Genomic DNA, 22,266 nt, shown 5'->3' on the forward strand with positions numbered 1-22,266 from the left:
GGGGTGGGGTGGGGGGGGGGGTTGCTGAGAAAGTCACTGGGGAGGTAGAGAGGGAAGTAAGAAGCTGGGCGTGGGCATCCTCCTGACTGTCACCCCGGGGAAACCCAGTCTAAAGTTAACATTGCCTGGTCTGCCAGGCAGTTGAGGAAAAGACTGGCTTTTTGCCCATTTTAAGGCCGTAACTTAAATCTCTGCCCGTTGTTTGACTCTTCTCACTTGAGTCTTGGTGTAGACCACTTAGAGCTTCTAAATTATTTAATAATGAAAGTAAGGTTTCCGCTTATTGTGGGTTAAAATTTTGAAAGGAGATGAGAATCTATGTACTTTTTTTCAGGGAATAATTGAGTGAGTGTTCCTTCTAGCCCGGTTTCCAGCCCTGAGCTTCACTCTGCTGATGAAATTAGTCTACCAGTAATATAATATGAATGTAAAGTGATAACGGATGTTTACTCAGAAATAATTTCTCATATCTCTTTTAAAAATTATTTGTTATTTTATGTGTATGGGTACTTTGTCTGCACATGGACCACGAAAGCCAGAAATTGGCATTGGATACCCTCGAACTGGAAGTTCAGTTGGTTATGAGCTGCCTTGTGCCTGCTGGGAACAGAAGCTGGAGCCTGGCTCTGTGGCTCTGGCTGACCTGGAACTTTTCTATGTAGGTCAGGCTGGCCTCAGACTCACAGAGATCCGCCTGCCTCTGCCTCCCGAGTGCCGGGATTAAAGGCGTGCGCCACCACCGTCCGGCTAAAGCGTGTCACTTCTATACCTGTCTGTTTACCGATGGTGAGATGGTTTTCAACTTTCAGGTGTGTTCAGTGTGCCAACCGAATATGCCGCCGGCACTGGTCAATGTGTAAAAGGTATTCTGCCATGGTTGAGTGTCATGGTAAGGTACGTATACCCAGACATCCACTTCAGATAGCTGCGTGCGTTAGAGGAGACTCTGAACTGGGCAGGAAGCAGTGCTCTGACTGAGAAGTGACTTAGGAGAGAAATGAATGGCTAGCTCCCTCAGGACGATATGTTGTAGCTCTGTCCGACATTTCATTGTCAGTTGATGGAATTCTAAGCTGTTTGCAGTTCCTGGCTACAAAGGATAGAGTGGCAGTGAGCTCGGATGAGCAAGTGTCTCTCCAGCAGGATGGGGAGTTGTTTGGGTTTGTGCCCAAGAGTGGGATGGCTAAGGCTGGCTCTTGAGGTGGATTGATTCACCGCTTCCTGAGGAACCACCACGCAGATTTCCATAGTCGGTGTACCCGTCGGCACTCCCCACCAGCAACAGATGAGTGTTCCCCTAGCCCTAATCCTCACCTGCATGAGCTGTCTTAATGATCTTGGTCATTCTGACTGGTGTAAGATAAGAATCTCAAAGTATTTTTTATTTGCATTTCCCTGATGACTAAGGGGGTTGAACATTTCCCCAAGTATTTCTCAGCCCTTCGTGTTTCATCTTTTGAGAATTCTCTGCCTCTTTTTTGAATTGAGTTGTTTATTTTCTTGATGGTTTTTGTTTGTTTTAGTTCTTTATATATTCTAGATACTGACCTCTATCAGATGTATAATTGGTAAGGATATTTCCCCACCCTGTAGGCTGCTGCTTTGTCCAAATGACAGCGTCCTTTGTCATACAGAAGCTTTCCAGGCCCCTGAGGTCCCAGCTATTAATTGTTGGTCTCAGGGACTATGCTGTCGGCTCTGTTCAGGAAGTTGTCTCCTGTGCCCATGAGCACAAGGCTATCCACCCGTTTTCTTCTGTCAGATTCGGGGTTATCTGTCTTCTGTTGAGTCCTTGATTCATCTGGAGTCAAGTGTTGTGCAGGATGATGGATACGGATCTCTTTTCATGGGTCTACTTGCAGCCATTGTCCGACCAGCCGTGCTTGTTGAGGATGCTGTATTGTCTGGTGTCTGGAGTCAGTACAGTATCACAGGGGTCCTAGTCATGGCTTTGTTTCAGAATTGCAAAGGTCATCTTGCTTTTTGGGGCCAGGACTAGATTACATTCTGTTTTGTATAGAGATAGCAAGAAAGAGCGAAAGAAGAAAAGACATAAGCAATTAGATTCCTCCCCCAAGTATCGTTTATCAGAAACATAACGCTGGATGTCTCGGTAGGGAAAGCTTGGCTCCTGGACAGCCCTCAGGACGTGACCAAGTGATCTATGGGTTTGTTGCTGGGAGTTTCCTGTTTTATTTTCTTAACTAAGGCCCTAACAGGCCTGGGACTCTGTATGGAGACCCGATAGGTCTCACTCTTGCCGAAACCTCCTGCCTCTTGTCTGTCCCAGGTGCTGGGGTTTCCGGCATACACCACCACCCTGGCCTGACAGTGTCTATTAAAGCATCCACGGGAAAGGGCACGGCTTCCCTGTCCCCAGGCGTGGACAGAGCAGCAGTAGGAGGCTGAGGTCAATTTAGAGGGATTCCACAGTAGCATCTCTTCTGCACAAGCGCTGGTTAGTAATCCTCGCTAGATTAGATACAAGCTGTGTGTGGTTCCCAGTGAACTTTGTGACTGGAGACAGCTCGAGGCTTGGGGCGTGGGGTTAAAGGAGAGCAGCTCTGCCCTGCTGTTCTTCCACAGGACCTGGGTTCAGCTCCCAGCACCCGCATGTCAGCTCACAACCGTCGGTAACTCCAGTTTCAGGTGATCAGTGTCTCCTCTCTCCTCGGGCACCATCCACACACACGTGGCATATAAACATGCACGAAGGCATAGCATCCATGCACGGAAAATAAAAATTAACAACAACAAAACACCTGAGATTTGTGTGTGTGGATAAAGTATTTGCTTTTGTAACTCAGTTTCACGATCCTTGAGGTTTAACTTGGCGGATGAAGCCCTGCCAGGGTGTCTGAAGGCTGGCCAGGCCTGCGCGTGTAACTAAGTCTCTCTTGCACTTCCCCATTCCAGATTGCCGGCCTCTCTCACTCTTGTTTAAATGTTTGGTTCTGCTTAAGACACTCCTTTTGCTGGACAAACTCAGCCCACCTGTAGTCTAGTTCAAACGGCAGTTCTGTGATGGCCCAGAGAGCAGGAGTTGTGCCCTTTTTGGGCTGCGCTGTTGGACCCAGTGTCCTGGGAAACATGTTGCGTGGCGAGGCTGTTTTGTAAGAGGTGAATTTCCCCTTTGGGTGGGGTTCTAACATCCATCTGGGTTCTGTCCCCCCGTGATCGTCCTGGAACCTCTGTTTTCCCTCTTAGAGAGCTCCTTTATCTCCCCCTTCTTGCTTCTGAATCTTCCTACGGAGAGACCGCTCACACAGATCAAATGGACCCCGTCACGAAGGTAAAACAGTGGGGAATTGTTATTTTAGTGTGTGTGCACGCGCAAGCCCACAGAATTCCTCAGTTTGCATCTGTGTATGAGACACGAGGTGGCCTGAGAGCTTCTGCCCTATTTCCTGTGGTGCACTGGGATTACAGACATATGGCTCCAACACCTGGCTTTCCTTGGGTTCTTGGAACCCAAACTTAGGTCCTCACAGATAGATAACAAGTACTTCACCCCCTGAACCATTTCCCAGACCAGTATGGGAACCTTCCTTTTTTTTTTTTTTTTCTTTTTTCTTTGTTTTAATTTTATTTTTGAGATAGGGTCTAACTGTGTAGCTCTGACTGGCCTGGAACTCAGAGAGACCTGCCCGTCACTGCTTCCCAGGTGCCATCACTGCCAGCCAAGAATGGAGACTCTTGAGTATTTCTGACATCCTGTCTGTGGTGGCACACTTCCCATTTTTTTGAGAGCGAGAGCCGCGGCTCTGCTGACTTGACTCTATTCAATACCTAGAAATCTCCCACGTGTTAGGTGTTGTCGAAGGTGCTGGGTGTCGATGAGTGAGTGTGTCTTCACGTGGTCATTGTCTAGAGCAGTGTGTGACCTTAGGGACCCAGTGGAAAGCAGGAAGATTGGTTGAGTGTGTACCATGTGTTTCTATGCTGTGCGTTTTACATACATGAACTCACCTAAATCCATACTTGTTTGTTTTCAAATTTTATTTATTCATTTTTAAATTTCATATGTGAACGTTTTGCCTGCATTTTATGTCTGTGTACCACGAGTGTGCCTAGTGTCTGTGGAGGTGAGAAGATGACGTTGGAGCCTCTGGAACTGGACTTGGAGATTGTTGTGAACGGTCTCATGGGGCCTGGGAATCAAAACCGCATCCTCTGCAAGAACCACAAGGTGCTCAGAAACACTGAGCCATGTCTCTGGCCTGTGTATCTGTTAATTTAATCACTGCAGCAGCAGAGGAGGAAAATGAGGCCCAGGAAGGAGAAGGGCTCACAGCTAACAGATAGCAGTACCAGGTCTCTGTCGGAAGCTGGTGTTCTTAGTCACAAAGCCAATATTTGGCACGTTGTAACCCACAAAGGGGTCACAACCCACAGGTTGAGAACTGCTGGTTTAGGGTACGAATGCTAAGTGCTGTGGACTTCGTCTGGGAAGCAGAGAGGATTCTTTCTTTCTCTTTGTGTCCACCACTTCAACTGTAGCCCTGGAACATAACCTTAGCAGGAAAAGCCTGACAGAAAACAGTGTCCCTCTTAAGATGGGTCTGATATCAGCCTGCCTCTCCAGAGTGCCTGTGTGATATGTGGGGGCTCTAAATTCGGGCTGCTGGGATGGAGTTCAGTCCTGATACAGCGTCGTGTAGCTGTGGGCCTTAGACAGTCGATGGAGTTCAGTCCTGATACAGCGTCGTGTAGCTGTGGGCCTTAGTCCCGGAGCACTCGCAGGGCGTGGTCTCCAGGTCCAGGTACAGCGAATGGGGCACATGAAGCCCGTTCAGCCTCTGATCTGACAAAAAGAAAATCAGACACCATGCCCTTAAATGTAGGTATAATGAATATGATAGTTCCAAATAAAAATACCAAGCATTTTATAAATTACATGATATTCGAGGTAATTGCCCGTGAATGATTTAAGACGTAGTTTGTCCTGGTCTTGGCTGCCAAAATGCCTGCCTGAGCGACAGCTAAGGTTCCAGTCTACCCACTCCATTTTATGTGGGCAACTCCGTCGCTCAAGATGACAGGGGAGGACACGTCTTACAGCAGTTAACACACAGAGGGCCGGATGCTGTCAGCTGTGTTTGAAAGGATCTGGGTGGGTGATCTGTATAAATTCAGATTCTGTATCTGGGATCCTCTTCTGGAGGGAGTATTCCTTAAATTTAAGTCTCTTCTTTATGAATTAGTTCTTTATTTCCTCTAGTCCCCTCTCAGTTGCTGTGGTAAAAATATCTAGACAAAAAGCATCTTAGGGGGCTGGAGAGATGATGACTCAGTGGTTAGGAACACTGGCTGCTCTTGTAGAAGATCCAGGTTCAAATCCCAGCACCCACACATGGCAGCTCACAACTGTCTGTAAGTCCAGTTCAGGGTATCTGACGCCCTCATTCAGAGTATAGACAGGCAAAACGCCAGTGAACGTTAAATAAATAAATAATTTTTTTTAAAAGCATCTTAGGTGAGAAAGGGGTTATGTGACCACCTAACATGGGTGCTGGGACCCAAACTTGGGTCGTCTGGAAGAGCAGTAAACGTCTTAACAGCTGAGCATCTCTCCAACCCTCTCTGGTCATTCAACAACATTTTTAAAGTGTTTATTAGTTACATGTGTGAATGTCTTGTTTGCTTCTCTGTGTACTGTGTGTGTGCAGTGCCAGGAGGAAGGGCCAGATGCCCTGGAGATGGAGCTACACACTGCTGCCAGCTGCCATGTGGGTGCTGGGAACCAAACCTGGGTCCTCTGCAAGAGCAACCAGTGCTCTTAACTGCTGAGTCATCCCTCCAGCCTCTTAAACTTTTTTTAAAAGGTGATATACTTATGAAAATTTTAAATTATTTATTTCATCTAAATATTTTATATTTCTGATTTTTACAGAATTCTTTAGTGTTGCCTTTAAAATGATTTTATCTTCTTAGCAACGTCAATATTAAATTTTTTAGCCAGCTAAGTCAGGCATGGTGGCACACGCCTTTAATCCCAGCACTCAGGAGGCAGAGGCAGGCAGATATATATAAGTTTGAGGTCAGCCTGGTCTACATAGTGAGTTCCAGGACAGCCAGGGCTACATAAAGAGACCCTATTTCAAGTCTCCCTGCCCCCACAAAATTAGGCAGGTAAATGGAAGTTGGTCTTTTCTTTCTCTGTGGTTCTTCAATGTTGCTTCCAGATTCCCAGTGCTAGGCTCTAACCATAATAGGCTAATCTCTAGCGTGACTGTCCAGTAAACCAACCTCCACCTGTACCCGCTCACTCATAGAAGGGGGGGGGGAGAAGAGAGGGGAGGGGTGTGGAAGGGAGGGATAGAGAGAGAGGTAAGAAACTGCCAACGGTGACCAATGCCCCTGAACTTCCGCCGTTGTCCCTAACAGTAGAAATGGTTTAAAGACCCCCGTGTTTGGAGGAGACACATCTTTTCTGGGTATGTGTTCTCGATCTCCTGTAAGCATGGAGTCCTGGATGTGGTCTGTAATCATGTCAGAACAGGCTTGTCAAGGGAGGCAAGTGGGAAGTTCCTGCCAGGCCTACACCCCCAGCACAACCCAGGTTAAAGTTAACCCCCGTGAGACTCCTCCCCAGGCCACCGCAGTCCTTGTTCTGGAACTTGTCTGATAGTCAGTGATTATTGAGGAGTTCTCATAAAGATGAGAAGTGTGAAACCTAAGAACAAGGCATGTTTCCCAGTTTGACAGATGATCCCAGATCATACTAAAGATCATTGTGTATGCATTGTTTCCAATGACGGACATCCGTCCTCGTGCCTAGTAAAGCTCTTTTTCCTTGTGTTGCCCTATGTATTTCTGTTTTATTTCTCTAGCGTGTCTCACCCCTTGCAGACTTTAAAATGTACATATAATTATCCATGTCTTCCCTTTGTACACTGGGTCATGCTTATCCACGAGAGCTTCCCCACTCTCAGGTCTTTCATGGAGTAGCTTCTCGGGTAATGGGGCCTCACCTGCCTTAGGGGAATAATGCAGTGTGCCCAGTATTATTAACAAGACGCTGTCCATTGTTAGTTATCGCCTTATTAAACAAAGTCCCCTGAGAACAGTGATCTGTGGGTGAAATGGTTTGCTCTTGACTGGATAACTTTTATTTAGGGGTAAGGGGACTCCAGAAATTCTTCTTTTCTTCTGATTTCTTGCTGTCTGTGTGCTCTTCACTGTGGGCAACAGAGTCAAACCTACAGCCAGAAAGCCGTGAGAGCGGGGCAGAGCACTGTCAAAACCTTACCAACTGGCAGCAGCCACTACTCAAGCTCCAACACGGGGCAGCCTTGCCACGGTGCTCGCTGGGCTTCCCTCCTCCTCCCCTCTCTGAAGTCCACAGCTCTCTTTGAAAGGCACAAACAAGCCTTGACCTCGTCCCCTGAAAACTCTTAGTCATGAGATCGAGTGATGTGTGCTGGGTTTTGTTTTGTTGGTGGTGTCTGTGATCGCAGAACAGACCACGTGGTCCTTCTGTGCGGCTCCCAAGTCTCTCTGCTTTGGAGATGGGTGAGGGTCAGGAAGGAGGGGCAATGAAGATGCTCTTCCTGAATGATCTTGTTGGAGATCTCAGTCGTGAAAGACGTTTCCTCTGAGGGTCTAGACCAGAGGACTGCATTGTTCTAACTGAGTTGTGGAACTTCGGAAGAAAAGTGAACTGGCATTCATCGTAAATCCAACAGAAGAGTTTTTAAAGCTATTTAACTTATATTGCCTTTCTGTGTAGCCCTGGTTGATCTGGAACTCTCCCTGTAGATCAGGCTATTCTGGAACTCACAGAGATCCACCTGAGTCTGCCTCCAAGTGCGGGGAGTGAAGGCATGTGACCTTGTGCTGTTTCTTATTTTTTCAATCCTAGAGAAACAGAATTTTGGGTGGTGGTCTTGGTCTTCAGCATGATCTTGGTTTCTTTTCCCATTGCTGTGATTTAAAAAGAAAAAAAAAATCTTAGGGGAGAAACGTTCTTCCAGCTTGCAGTTCCAGTGTGCCGTCTGTTGTGGTAGGGAAGTCCCTGCATCTGTAGCCAGGCAGCAGAGAACACACAGCACACAGTTGCTGGTGCTCGGCTTGCCTCTCTGCGATTCCCGGTTTATGTAATGGCCCCACCCACATCAGTTAGATAACCCATCCCAGACTACTCAGAGGCTAACTCTGATACAGACAGCCCTCACAGAGGTGCTCGGAGGCCTGCCTCCAGGCTGTCAAGTTGTCAGTACTAAATGGCACCAGATCCTTTACTCTTCCCCATGACTAAGGCCCAACAGTGGAAAGGCAGCTAACATCAGGGTAGTCGTTCCGCTCTGCGGGACCTAAAGGTGGTGTGTGATCAGAGGAGTCCAGCCTGTCCTCCCGATTCCTCAGCTGCAGTGACGCCCGCAGGCCTTCAACTTCAGGTGTTTCCAGTCTTGAGCTCTGACTGGAGGTGATGGAGTGAAGGATCCCCGCCCCAAGTGTGAACAGGACTGTGCCATCCTGAGCCTGAGAGGGAAGCTTTGACTGCTGCCCCAGACAGTGGTTCTAGTGGTCTATTCCGTCAGTAGAAGAGCTGCAGATGTGATCAGCACCATAGTCTCCTCACCCAGGCTCACACCCTTCTGCTTCTGCTTCTTACTGCATTTGCTCTGCTTTCATTACTCGTACCCCATCTTTCCCCCTCTCCTCTGCTTACATACACATCACACGACACACAGACATCACACACACATACACACCACACACACACACACACACACACACACACACACACACACACACTTCTTCCTGAGCCATTCGAGGTATGTTTCAGACATCAGAGCTTTCTCCCCTAAGTATCCTTGCAGCTCTCCCAAGAACAGTGTGTTCTACGCAGTCAGTTCTAGGCAAAGAATTTAATGTTGCTTTAATCACATCATGTAATATAACCATATTAAAATTTACTCAGATGTCCTCCTGCCCCCTTGATGTTTTTATCCATGATCTAACTAAGCACTGCAGGTTGCAGTTTGTAGCCAGGTTATTATATTTTGCAGGATTATGTAGTAGGAGCCTCTTGAAGAAGCTGACGAGTTCAGTGGAGACCCTTCCTACTTTAGAGAGCTCTCCTGTGTCAGCCCCCTTCACCCTTGGGAGCTCAGCTACGCTGGCACACTCAGATTCTCCTTAGTTCAGAGTGCATGCTTTGGCAGGTTCTGTCCCACCCGTGGAGCCTCACAACAGGAGCCTGGCTGTCCTGAAGCTAACCGTTCCCCTGACGGCACCTTTCTGCTCTCTGGTTCCTCCATGACTTCGGGTAACCTATGGACTGTAATGCCCTGTGTTGCCAAGCTAGGAGCTCTGAGGACAGCTGGTGAAGGGTGACCCAGGAATCTCAAGAGATGAGTTACACCACCCCGTGTGGAGTGTGCCCAGCCGGATCAGGTGTCACTCATGTGGTACTAATCCACTGCCTGGCTCTGTGTAAGCTTTCACGAGTGGTAGCCACGGTGAGTGGCAGCCATGAGGGCTATACACTCATTTAGTATGGGAAGGCAGCATTAAGATGTGAACCTCGGGACCGAACATTTAGATCAGTGGTAGGGCATTTGCCTCACCAGTGCCCTAGTTTGGGTCCTCAGATTGGGGCAGGCCAGGGGAGACGTGGGGGAATGTTGTTAAAAACAAAGACAAAGCCTCTCTCTCTAGGAGTGGTCTGGAGTTGGCTTCCCTCGCTAGGTCTGTGGTTGAGATGCCTTGCTTTCTCTCTTTCAGCAGATGTGAGTGAGTTCTCTGCTTACTTAAATCGTGCACAGAAGAGGGTGTTTTATAGCTTGCTGAGTCTAAGGAAGCAGGCAGCTCTATTCAGAAGCCCATGTACCCTGGTAATCCATAGGTCTAGTTCGTGTCCTCTGTTTCGGGTTCTTGTAGAGTCTCGCACAAACACAAACCTGTGTTCTGTGGGATCTCCTGTCTTGTTTTACAGCGTGCTAAGCCGCTGGCACATTTTCTGGATCTTGAACTGTATGCGGCACTGGAAACCACAGTGGCTCAAGAGACTGCTCTTAGCCCTCTTGCTATAGCCAGGCACGCGTCGTTTCTGGATTTCTATGACAAGTGATGATGTAGCCAGACTGTCGACCTAATGAAGTAAAGGAGGGGCAGGAGGAGAGGAGGGGAGGGGAGATGAGAGCTGGGAAGCTGGGCCGCTTTGGGCAGGAGAGGGGCTTGAGGCAGCACAGCTGTCCCTGTGTCCAGAAAGACAAGCACGTGTGCACATTTTCTCTTCATAATGGCTTTTTATATAAATTATTTGTCCATTTCTGAGCTAGTCTATCTCATCTGCTGTTCTCTGTGCTGACTTTCATCAATAAAAGTATGGAGCATATTTTATTATTACCTTTGGGGTTAGAGTTTATCAGTAGAAAATAGGATAAAGATAAGTAAAGTATTAAAAATTGGTTCTGGATGAAAAGTTAGACAAAGAAAAAAAAAGAAGAAACCATAATTACAGCTTTTTCTGACCACCTGTTTCTGTGATGTTCTTGAAACATTTACTTAATATAGTTCTTTAAATACTTCTTTGAATTTTATTTCAATTTGAGGAAGAAAATGATCAATATATTATATATACACACACAAGTGTGTGAAATTGTCAAAGAACAAACAGAAAAATTTCAATGATTGATAAAGAACAATCTAGAAGGAAAAAAGATGGGCAAATGACAAACTCAAAAATTAGTTTTATAGGCCAATTTTAAGGAAAAATTCCAATGATTTTAATTAGTTGAATAATTCGTGATTTATAGAGCAATGATGAACAAATAAATATGTATCTCCATTGTCTGTTTTGGTAGACAGTCCTTGGCAAGACTGCAGCTTTTCTTAGTCATAGAAGGTCTCGTGATGTCCCTTTGTGCTGGGTTCTGACTGTTGGCAAGTACCCGAGCTTAATAGTTATTTGGGTGGTGCCCTTGGCATGGATGCTATGTGGGGATTTATCACCGTCTGGAGTCAGTCATCAGGTGGAAGAGTCAGTCAGGCACAGTGGAATTAGGAGCTTGAGTGACAGCAAATTCAGACACCAGTTAATGACCTGCTTTGACCCGAGATTCCACATCAGTTGGGTGGCTGACCTACTGACTCCCAAAGTCTCTCCTGGGATGCCATGGTACGGTCTTCCCATAGCTGTTCCCACTAGGAATCCGGATTTCTGTGTTGCCTTTAGAATAATAAAAGTAGAAAAGAGAAAAAAAAAAAAAAAAAAAAAACACCACCAGAGATCAATTAAAAATGCCCGAAGTCTCCTTGGTGCAACGGTCAGTCATGTGTTAAGGTGCTTTGGTTGTTGATTAAGGGCACAAATCAGAACTCGAGTGAACTTTAAGATGACAGTGTATAGGTCCATAAATACGCATATATATGCCAGTGTACATGTGCCTGAGCTCCAGGCCCTGCAGTTGGGTTCAGTGGTCGGAGACGGGACCCAGGGAGCTTCGCTGTGCTGACAGAATGTCCGAAGGCCTGCCTCTGCATCAGCTACGGAAGACAGACTGGAGTCCCGTCCCGTGTGTTCTGCAGCAAATACAAACCCTACTGATCTTTGGGATCCTGTAATTAAATGGTACAGATTTTGCTTTTTCTCTGAGAATCTACTCCTTATTGTATCTTTTCAAATCTAGTCTACTGCAAATTACTGTCAAGTACAGGCAGTTTACAAACCGTGACATTTGTTCCCCACATTCTGGAGTCTCTACTTCCTGGTTCATAGATGATGCAGTCTTGCTGTGTCCTTGTATGGCGGGAGGGACAGGGCACACTGGGGGCTTATACCTGCATGGATCCCACCAATGAGGGGGTCTTGTTCATCTCAAAGAGACCTGTCACTTAACACCTTCCCTTTGGCTGTTAGTATTTCAAACTATGATATCTTCCCCATAAGTGTTTAAAACACAACATCAGTATCTGAATGTCAAGGGAATTTCTACATCACTTTGCATTTCTGTCTGTCTGTCCATACATCCTCCCACCCACGCATCCATGCTCTCCTTTTAGCAGGAACTGAACTGACTCACGCCCATGCTGGGCAAGTGTTCTCCCCCTCAGCTCTCTCCCTGTCACCATTTCTGTATTTTAATATGTTTAATATTTAATGTAAAAGCTGACTGACTAATCCTGTCTTGACACTATATAATCAAGATTATCTTTAATTAATTTGCTTTAAAATTGCTTTTATAAAACAATACATATTCATGGGCTAACATTATAAAGAGTGTATAATGAAAGGCGGAAGTCTGGCTTCCTGTTTGGGGAAAATTAACCTGCTTTTGTTTAAATTCAGCCTAAGTGAAGCCATGGTGTGCATACCGATTAATAATATAGGCACTTCATTTACGATCAGTTGGTTTTGACCAAGGATGGTAAATGTACCAACAGGGTACTGTTTTCAACAGAGGATACAGAAGTAGCTGGTAATCCACACACTAAAGAATGAAACTAGACCCAAGGTCCCAATGAGGAGCAGATGGAGGGAGAACACGAGCAAGGATGTCAGGACCACGGGGGGTGCACCCACCCACTGAGACAGTGGGGGCTGATCTATTGGGAGCTCACCAAGGCCAGCTGGACTGTGACTGAAAAAGCATGGGATAAAACCGGACTCTCTGATCATGGCGAACAATGAGGACTGATGAGAAGCCAAGGTCAATGGCAAGGGGTTCTGATCCTACTTCATGTTCCGGCTTGGTGGGAGCCTAGCCAGTTTGGATGTTCACCTTCCTAGACAAGGACGGAGGGGGGAGGACCTTGGACTTTCCACAGGGCAGGGAACCATGAATGCTCTTTGGATTAGAGAGGGAGGGGGAGAGGAGTGGGGGGAGGGGGAGAAGGGTGGGGGAGGAGGAGGAGGGTGGGGGGAGGGGGAGGGAAATGGGAAGCTGGGAGGACGCGAAACTTTTTTTTCTTATTCTCAATAAAAAAAATTAAAAAAAAAGGAATGAAACTAGATTCCTTTCATTATACTAGATAAAAATACCTAGCTGAAGCCAGGCGGTGGTGGGCACGCCTTTAACCCAGTGCTCGGGAGGAAGGGGCAGGCAGATCTCTCTGAGTTCCACAACAGCCAGGGCTGTTGCACAAAGAAAACCAGTCTCAAAATAAACAACCAAACAACTAACCCAAATGGGCCCTAATCTAAATATAAAAAATAAATCTGTAAAATTCATAGAAGAACACAGTAGAGATTCCCATTACCTTGGAAATGTGCTCTTTGTGACTGGTGCCCTGTCATCTTTAGACGTAACACAGAAAGAACAAGAGAAATGAAAAGGAAGTAGATGAATTTGATTTTATCAAATTTTATAAATTTATCAAAGTTTATAAAAACTTACAAGGACATCATCTCATACAATGAAAAGAGCTACAGACTATGAGAAACCCTTGTAAATTATCTCTGATGAAGAGCTGTGCCCAGATTACATGAAGAAGTCCAGTGCCTCAAGAATAATAAGAGATAAACAGACCTTTCTCGAAAGAATAAGACAGAGATGAAAAGCATGACTGGGCCTGATCAGAATCCGGGGGAGGAAATGGAAAATTGGAAGACATTTTGTTGTTTATTTTTGTCCTGCTTTTCAGTCTAGCCCTCTGGGGCTTGAAGATCCCGTCAATTTATCCAGAAGTTAGCTGGGAAATGGGAACTCGGTTGTTGGTTTCTGCATTTTTGTGAGGATGGGTTGGGTACCTTTTGCCCTCTTGGCACTCAGCCTATAGACCAGATGGGCACCGTGCAGGCCCAATGTTCAGACCTTGCTTTGTGCTCCCAGGGAAGGTTCACAGTTCTGCCTGTCGGGCTCTCCTGAGAACAGACCCAGAGTGTGGGACGCTGTCCAGGAATAGTAAGCTCCTAGAGGTCCCCAGGGACGAAGAGCCCCATGGGCCTTACACGCTGGCGTCCTTCCTCAGAGTGACCCTGATATTAGCCAGTGTGCCTTCCTGCTTCCCTCTCTGATAATTGCCACTTTTGCTCACATTGCTTGTAGCTAAGGGTTAACACCCTGTCAGGACTCGGCTCTACCCGTACTGCAGACCCCAGAGCCGGGTGGCTGGCCTCCAGGAACAGTAGTGCTGTGGCCACCAGAACCGCTGGACTGTAAGGTAAGGCTGTCACCCAGGGGGTGAGAGTGATTCAGCCGGGGAGTTTGACTGGGCTGCACCTTGGAAAGAGCATGCAAGTGTCTGACTCCTCAGAGGAATTGTGTGGATTTGAGAATAAAGTTTCGCTTGAGTGTTTGTTTCTGAGCCTTTTTCAAAATGCAGTCACAGAGGCCAGGGAGGCGTAGTGGGGTTGCTCTGCGTATCCTCTGAGCTTGTCCCTAGGGAAGATTTCCTAAGGTTTTGGCGGTGTTTACAGCTTTTTCTAGCTAGCTTACTGTAGTGACAGTGTCTTTATTAAAAAAAAATCATGTCTTTATTTGGTTCATACTTTTAGATTTTTATCAGTGAGAAAGGGGCAGTGATCACATCCTTAGCTGGCTCGTTTAATCCGACTGGGCTTAGCTACAGAAATCTAGGTGAAGATGAGGCATCCCAGACAAACTGGCTGCCATGTTGGCAGCAGAGTTTTCTCTCTCACAGGTGGGTGTCCTGTGAGGAATTGTTTCAGTCATTGTCATTTTGAGAGAAGCCTTGAACTTTTTATATAGCCAAGAAGATGAATTCCTGATCCCCTGGCCTCCACCTTCCAAGCCAATGGTTTCTGTTCTGTTTTGTTTTAAGACAGGGTCTCTCTATGTGGCTCTGGCTGTCCAGAAACTCTCTGTAGACCAGCTGGCCTCGAACTCACAGATAACCGCTGCCTCTGGCTCTCTCAAGTGCCGGAATTACAGATGTTTGCTATTGCGCCTCTGCAAGGTGGTGGTTTCTTGTGCCTAGCCGTCTTTGTAGGTTCAGTCTTAGGAACTGGTGTGTATTTGTGTGTGTGTGTATGTAAGGAGAAAGGGAAGGTGTACAGGACATGAGAATGAATACCTGTGTCTGGAGGAGCATTTTCATCTGTGACTTGTGGATGCAGTCTGCATCATTGCTCCATCCCCTCAATGTGACAGGGATGCTTTGGTCAGGGGGACACTGTGCTAAGAGTGAGGTCACAGAGCTAGAAGCCACCAGTCCTATCCCGAGGGTCTGTAGTCAGACTCGGAAGGTAGAGTGTAGCCTTATAAAGGAAAGTGGGGACAGGGGAGATGGTGCGATTGGTAGAGTGTCTGTCAGAAGCTGGAGGGCCTGCACTCAGTCACTAGCACCCATGCCACAGCCTGACAGCATGCATGAGCTCAGTTCAAGGAGACAGGCAGGCTAGACTGATGCTGGGCCTGTCTCAAAACAAGGTAGAACTAGGGTTTGTGATACACACCTTTAACTCTAGCACTGAGGCAGAGGAAGAGAGAGAAGAGGAAAGAGAGGCACAGGCAGGGGCAGAATTTTTGTGAGGTCAAGGCCAGCCTGGTCTATGTAATGAGTTTCATCCAAGTCAGAGCTACATAGTGAGGCCCTTTCTCAATACCATACCACAACCATCAGCACTAAACACACCAACTACACCAACCACAGCAACCATAGCAACAACACCAACCACAACAACAACACCAACCACACCAACCACAGCAACCACAGCAACAACACCAACCACAGCACCACAGCACCAGCACCAACCACAGCACCAATACCAATCACACCAACCATAGCACCAACACCAATCACACCAACCACAGCACCAGCACCAATCACACCAACCACAGCACCAACACCAGCCACAGCAACAACATCAACCACACCAACCACAGCAAACACAGCAACCACAGCACCAACACCAACCATAACAACAGCACCAATCACAGCACCAACCACAGCACCAGCTGATGATGACGATGATGATGGTGATGCAGAAAGCAGAGAATGACTGAGGAAGACACTTGGCTTTGACCTCTGGCCTCCATACCCACTTGAACACATACCCAAACACACTCGCACCCCCCCACATACCCCCCACCCTTGCCCCACCCCCATCCTTCACTCAGTGGGTAGCTGGGATAACCTGTGGTGGACTCAGTACTGAATGAGGGATGCAGGCCATACAAGTTATCAGAGTTAGAGAAGGGCTGGGAACTAGAAAGCTGCTCTGTGATTCTTGACCTGATTATCTAGCCCTAGCAGCCCTGCCCACTTTGCCTGAAGATCCCCAACCCCTTACCTTAAAAAAAAAATCTTAAAGATGACTGGCCTAGGCTGATGTATTACTGGCTTCTTTTAGCTCTGTAATTATTAAGATTTCTGATCTTTTTGTCACCAAATGATAGGTAATAGCCTGGACTTCAAAGTTAGAGTTTGGCTCTGGCCTCTGGCTCCCTGTTAGCCATGTGACCATGGTTAACCCGGTATGCCTCGGCGTCCTCATCAGTACATCTGTATAACAACAGTAGTTATGTCATGTCTGCAGTGCGAAGTTTAAACTAGTTGCTATTTATAGGCCATAAGTACACCTAGCACGTAGAAAATACCACAGAAATGTTTGTTAAAAAAAAAAAAAACAACTAACTACTTTTCCTGTTTTTCTATCAGGACTGAAAAATCTTAGACTTATTTCCAATATCTGACTGTTGTGTGAGGTGTATGCATGTGTTTGTGCGTGAGCACGTGTGTGTGTCAGTGTGTACATATGTATGTGCGCGCGTGTGTATATGAGGCCCAGGGCGGAAGTCAGGTGTCTCCCTCAATCGCTGCCACCTTATTTTTGGAGGCAGGGTCTCTCACTGAGCCTGCTGCTAGTCAGCTGGGCTAGGCTGGCTGGCCAACAAGCTCCAGGCATCTGTCTGTCTTTAGTGCTGGGTTTCAGACTTTCTCGGCCAGGCTTTTCAGTGAGTGCCGGGGATCACACCGTAGGTTCTCACACTTGTACAGCACGCAGTGTACTGACTTCCAAGTAACCACCACTCATTCCAAGTACAGTGAATCCCAAGTTCAGTCACCCCGATGGCTCAGAAGCCACGCTGAGCGCGTGCCACAAACTGTTCATGCTTGGCACAGCTTCCAGTTAAGTGCTGTGGAGGATTTGGCCCTGCTCTGGTTCTGCGTGCAGGCTGTGCTGCTACCCAGGGTGACGGGTGACTCTAGTGATGTTCTATACAAAGAATAGTCTCACAGTAGCCTCTCTAGTGGTGGGTAGTTGGATTCTTAAGGGTTGTTCCGGTCCCAGATCTTTGACCTGTAGTAGCTCTTACCCTTAGTAACTCGTATCTCTTGATTTTACTGATGCCGCCATTCCCTCGCCTGCCCACTTGCTCGAGCTTCCCTTCTATTCACCCCAGTCTGCTTCAGCAGATCTGCTCGGATGAGGGACTTCCGTAAAGCTGTGTTCATTGTCCGTGTTCTTAGAAAGTACAGGTTTTCTAAGAAGCCTCCTTTAATGCCGCCATCTGAATGATCCTAGGCATGTCGGGATGGACAAATAGACTGGCTTTGTCTTTGCAAATACCAAAACGTATTTATTTCTGTGTGATGTGTTTGTGGGCATGAGCATGCAAAAGTTGGAGGGTATGTGTGGAATCGGTTCTCTTCTGCCTCAATGAAGACCATAAAAGACCAAACTTGGGTGGCCAGGCTTGCACGGCAAGGGCTTTGAGCTGTGCCCCATCTTGTTCTGAATATCAGTTCTTTAGTTTTTCTGAATATACCAGCTATTTTGTGCCTCCTCGTCATTGTCCTCTTCCTCCTTCTGCTCCTCCCCCTTTTCTACTTCAGGAAAGAGTCTCACTATGTAACCTTCGGTGGCTTTCAGTCAAGGGCAGTTGTCCTGCCACAGCCTCCCAGTTGGACCCTTAAGCCCAGCTCCATACAAGCCATTTTCAGACGTATGCCAATTAATAGGAAAATCTATTTTCAGGGTCTTTGACCACAAACACTTGTTTTGGCAAAAATAGTGAATTTTTCTTGCAGGGCATAATTTGTATACTTAGCTATTCTTTTTTATTATTATTATTTTTATTTATTTATTTATTAAATATTTCTGTCTCTTCCCCACCTCCACCTCCCCTTTCCCTCCCCCTCCCCCAATCAAGTCCCCCTCCCTCGTCAGCCCAAAGAGCAATCAGGTTAGCTATTCTTATTAATGTTTTGAAGTCAGAATCGCCTTGCTTTTGCCTCCTGAGTTATCTCTGGGACCACAGGTATGTACCACACCCAGTTTTAATATTAAAACAAATGACTTTGAAGTAGAATTTCCCCATGCTGTTTCCTTCTTTGATTTTGCCATTTCATCTAGTAACTGCAGTCTGACTGATCGATGGAGGAGGAACTTCCTTTTCCGTCCATGCTCAGCCTGTTACTGCACCCTTATCTCTGAGGTGCGGAATATCATTTGCATTAGTCAGGAGTGGGCCGCGCCCACAAGGAAGTTAACTTCCACAGCAAGGCACAGTCCTCCATGTTCCATAGGGACGCCCAGAGTTTTGAGTGTTTCCTTCTCAGAAGCGTGGGTTTAAAGTGCAAAGATCAGTTCTGTCTTTTGCCTCTGGAAGAAAGCTCAGTGAGCGTGCACGTCCCTGGGAGATGACGTTGAGTGACTGACTCACTACAGCGATGTCCAGGTCCGCTGCCAGCGGTGTGTTACAGCACATTCTAGAACATGCCCCTTGCATTATTCGATACAGATCTTCAATTTTGTACTGTGGAACTATGCTAAAGTTCATTACCTCACACGGTAACAGTGTGCACTCTGTAGAGTCTAAAGAGTATGCTTTCTTCGTCTCACCAAGTTTTTTTTTTAATTTATTCCTATTTTATGTGCATTGATGTTTTGGCTGCATGTTTGTCTATGTGAGGGTGTTGGGTCCCCTAGAAGTGGAGTTACAGACAGTTGTGAGCTGCCATGTGGGTGCTGGGAATTGAACCGGGGTCCTCTGGAAGAGCACTCATTGCTCTTAACCACTGAGCCAGCTCCCCTGTCTCACCAAGTTCTGACACTGACTTCTTGAAGTTCTTTTTAGGATTTTATCTCTGAACCTAAAAAACTTTTTTTTTCTTTTTAAGGAACAACCTATATATTTTTTGACTCTAAAAGTATGTCACAAGAGTCTGTGGCTTTAAGGTTTATTTTGATTGTGTGTACATGTGTGAGTCTGTATATGGGCATGCACACATAGTGCGGGTGCCCACAGAGGTACTGGGTTCTCCTAGAACTGGAGTTACAGGCTGTGCGCTGGGACCCAAACATCTCTGTACCATCTTAACCACTGAGCCATCTCTCCAGCCCCCGGGTCTGTGTCTTATGTGATAGGAAAACATGTATTTGTTTATTGCTTATTTGTTTGTCTGAGATGGGATCTCTCATGTTGACCTTTTTTACATAGCTGGAATTGGCTTTGAAGTCTTGGTCCTCCTGTCTCCGTATTCCAAGTTCTGGGATTCCAGACGTGTACCGTTTGTGATGTGAGCCCCTTTAGTCTCAGGAGGTGGGCACTCGGAAGAACTGACATTTGTCCCAGGAGCTTCCTGGTTTCTGGGCTCCTTGTACCTGCCCGGTTTCCCTGCGTCATTCTTCAGGAGGAACTTCTCTTTACATGCGTGTTGCTAAGGGAGCTGAAGTAGCATGGAACTAAGGTGTCACCCGGGAGCACAAGAGGGACACATCCCAGGTTGTCTGAGCCCTTGGTCCCATCTCCATCAGGGTGTAGTACCTGGTCAGGCAGTACTCCTGGCGTGCATCTGCACAGAACTTGGTTGTATGAGTGGTTGAATTTAGAATGGAGCAGGATGCAGCTCTCTCTCTTTCAACTTTATTTTTACAATTTAAAAATGTGTGTGTGTGTGTGTGTGTGTGTGTGTGTACATGCAAGTGTCTGCTTTGTATGTGGGTGCCCATGGAAGCCAGAAGAAAGTATCAGATTCCCTAGAGCTGGAAGTACAGGCGACTGTGAGCCACCAGACTAGAATCCTTTGGAAAAGCAGGGCTCCAGCCTTCTCCCTCAATTATTTGCGACAGCAGCTGGCCTCACTGTATAGCCCTGGCTACCTGGCTAATCCGGAACTGGCTATTAGACTAGGCTAGCTTGGAACCCGTAGAGATCTGTCTGTCTCTCCCTCTCAAGTGCTGGGATCAAAGACATGCACTGCCATGCATAGTATCTGTATTATTGTTATTGTGTGTGTGAAGGGACGCCATATGTGTGCATGCCTGTCGTGGTCAGAAGCAAGTTTTATACCCCCTGGAGATGGAATTCTAGGCAGTGGTGAGCTGCCTGACCTGGGGCTGAGAAGTGAACTCTGGTCCTTTAGAAGAACAGCAAGTGTTCTTAACTGCTGAGCCATCTCTCCAGCTCCAAGGAAACATTCGCTTAATTGATGATTTCCATGAACTCTAGGCACCGTGGTCTGTAAAGATTTTTATTGTGTGATAAAGGGATATGATTCTGAAGTTTCCTGAAGTATTAGTGATAGAATATTTGTGGGTTTTTAACTGCCTCTATGTAACAGCCCCTCTTTATCACAAATTCAGATCCATTTAGTTGTGTAAATTTAGTAAAACTAACTTTTTTTCACTTAGTATGGTTCTGGTTTTTCTAGTCTAATTTTCAGAATCTTGAACATACGTATTTTGTTTTGTGGTGTTTACACGTGTTGGTGTATGGTGTATGCATATGTATATGTTTGTGTGTGTGTGTGTGCATTTGGGTGTGCGTGTCTATGACATGAGCTTTTGTGTGGAGGACACAGGCTGATGTCTTTCTCAATTGCTCTCCCCTTTATTTCTTGAGACAAGGCCTCACTGAACCTGGAGTGTACCAATTCAGCTCTGCAGGCTCGCCAGTGAAAGTCTGTCTGCCCCGTCATGCGCCACTGTGCCTAGCTTCCGATGTGGCCTTGCCTGCACATCGTTCCTTTGCCTGCACAGCCATCCCTTTACTGATGGAGCTGTCTCACCAGACCCTTCCTGTTCTGAGTTTGGAGAGAGGGTCTTCCTGCAGAGCCCATGGGCCTGGAGCTCACTATGCAGGTCAAACTGGCCTTGAACGTGCAGTAATCAGGCTGACAGGCATGCTGCACCATAATTAGATGCGCATGTGCTTTTTATAGATGTGTTGGTTGAAGGTATTTTTAGTCAAAAATATTTTGAATATTCTAAGGATGTGTTTGCCTTCCCCTCGGATATCATGTCATGTTTTGGAAACATTAAGTATCCTAGCGCATTTTAAAAACATGGTCATTATTAAACCCACTTCATGGTTTGGTACACTGAGTCACTAAACATGTATAATGTCCTACATGTAGCTGTATAGGTAAATCAACACAATAGGATAAAATCAACATATTTCAAGTTAAGATCATTACCTTCAGTAGGCAGAATCTCCTGAGTTACATAAAAATGAGCTGGAGACGGAGAGGCAATCTGACCCCGCAACTGAAGGCCTTGCCATCACGCCTGCCCGTCTGAGTTCAGTCCCCAGAACCCAGCTGGCGGAAGGAGAGGAGCCACTGCACGTATGCATCAGGACACGCCCAAGCGCACACACGTGAATAGATACATGTACTAAGCCTTTTTCACTGAAGTAGGCAGTGCGTAGGGAAGGCTTCCTGTCGGCCGTCACCCCGTTTCTCACACTCCCTGGTTTTTCTTCCTCTTCCAGGTAAAGAAGTCACTTAAGTAAATGTGTGTCCCTTGTTTTTTGCTTCAACTTGACCAAGCAGGTAAGAGTCTGTCTTTTTTTCTTATAATTGTGATACTGGCTGTATGTTTTATGTAGTGTTGTGCCTGCTTGTGGGTCTGTCTGTTTCGCACCGTTTGCTGTTGAGTGAGGTCTTACTGGCTGACGAGTTCTCTGTGTGACTGTTAAGAAGGCACCCATAGGAGATTTGCTTCACCCTTAGCCTCTCCCTGGTTTATGGCTGTGGTATACCAGGCGTTTCCTGTGGTCGAAGTCACTGCCTGATAATCCCCAACCTAGTTACTGGTACAGTGTTTGCTGGCTTCTGGTGACCTGATTTACGGATCTGTCTCCCTCCTAGCAAGGAGTTCGGAAAATATGTGACTCAAACACGAACTGAGATGGACTTGGAGGTCATGTCAGGGACATGGGAAGCAGTGAAGCCAAGTTCCATGGAAGGAGCCATGCGGATCCATTGCATGAGTCTACACTCTCAGGGCAGAATGGTTGGTGGGGGGAAATGGACAGTAGCTTCTCCACCCATGGAGCTCGTGGCTCAAGGACTCAAAGCCGACGTTAGGAAGGCAGTGGAGTGCCCAGTGCTCAGAAAATACCA

The 22,266-nt window shown here is 46.7% G+C and overlaps 1 protein-coding gene across 1 annotated transcript in view; it reads left to right on the forward strand.

Moving 5' to 3' along the window:
• Window positions 1-21,686, forward strand: part of LOC126503737 (SH3 domain-binding protein 1) — a 54,737-nt gene extending 33,051 nt beyond the window's left edge. The window contains exons 3-4 of the transcript XR_007592372.1: window positions 13,998-14,112; window positions 21,633-21,686. The gene's annotated coding sequence lies outside the window, so the exon portion shown is untranslated. The remainder of the gene's footprint in view (window positions 1-13,997; window positions 14,113-21,632) is intronic.
• Window positions 21,687-22,266: the final 580 nt, after the last annotated feature.

This window comes from Alexandromys fortis, unplaced genomic scaffold (genome assembly GCF_014885135.2).
Source record: "Alexandromys fortis isolate MF-2015 unplaced genomic scaffold, M_Fortis_MF-2015_v1.1 scaffold_50, whole genome shotgun sequence".
Taxonomy (NCBI): Eukaryota; Metazoa; Chordata; class Mammalia; order Rodentia; family Cricetidae; genus Alexandromys; species Alexandromys fortis.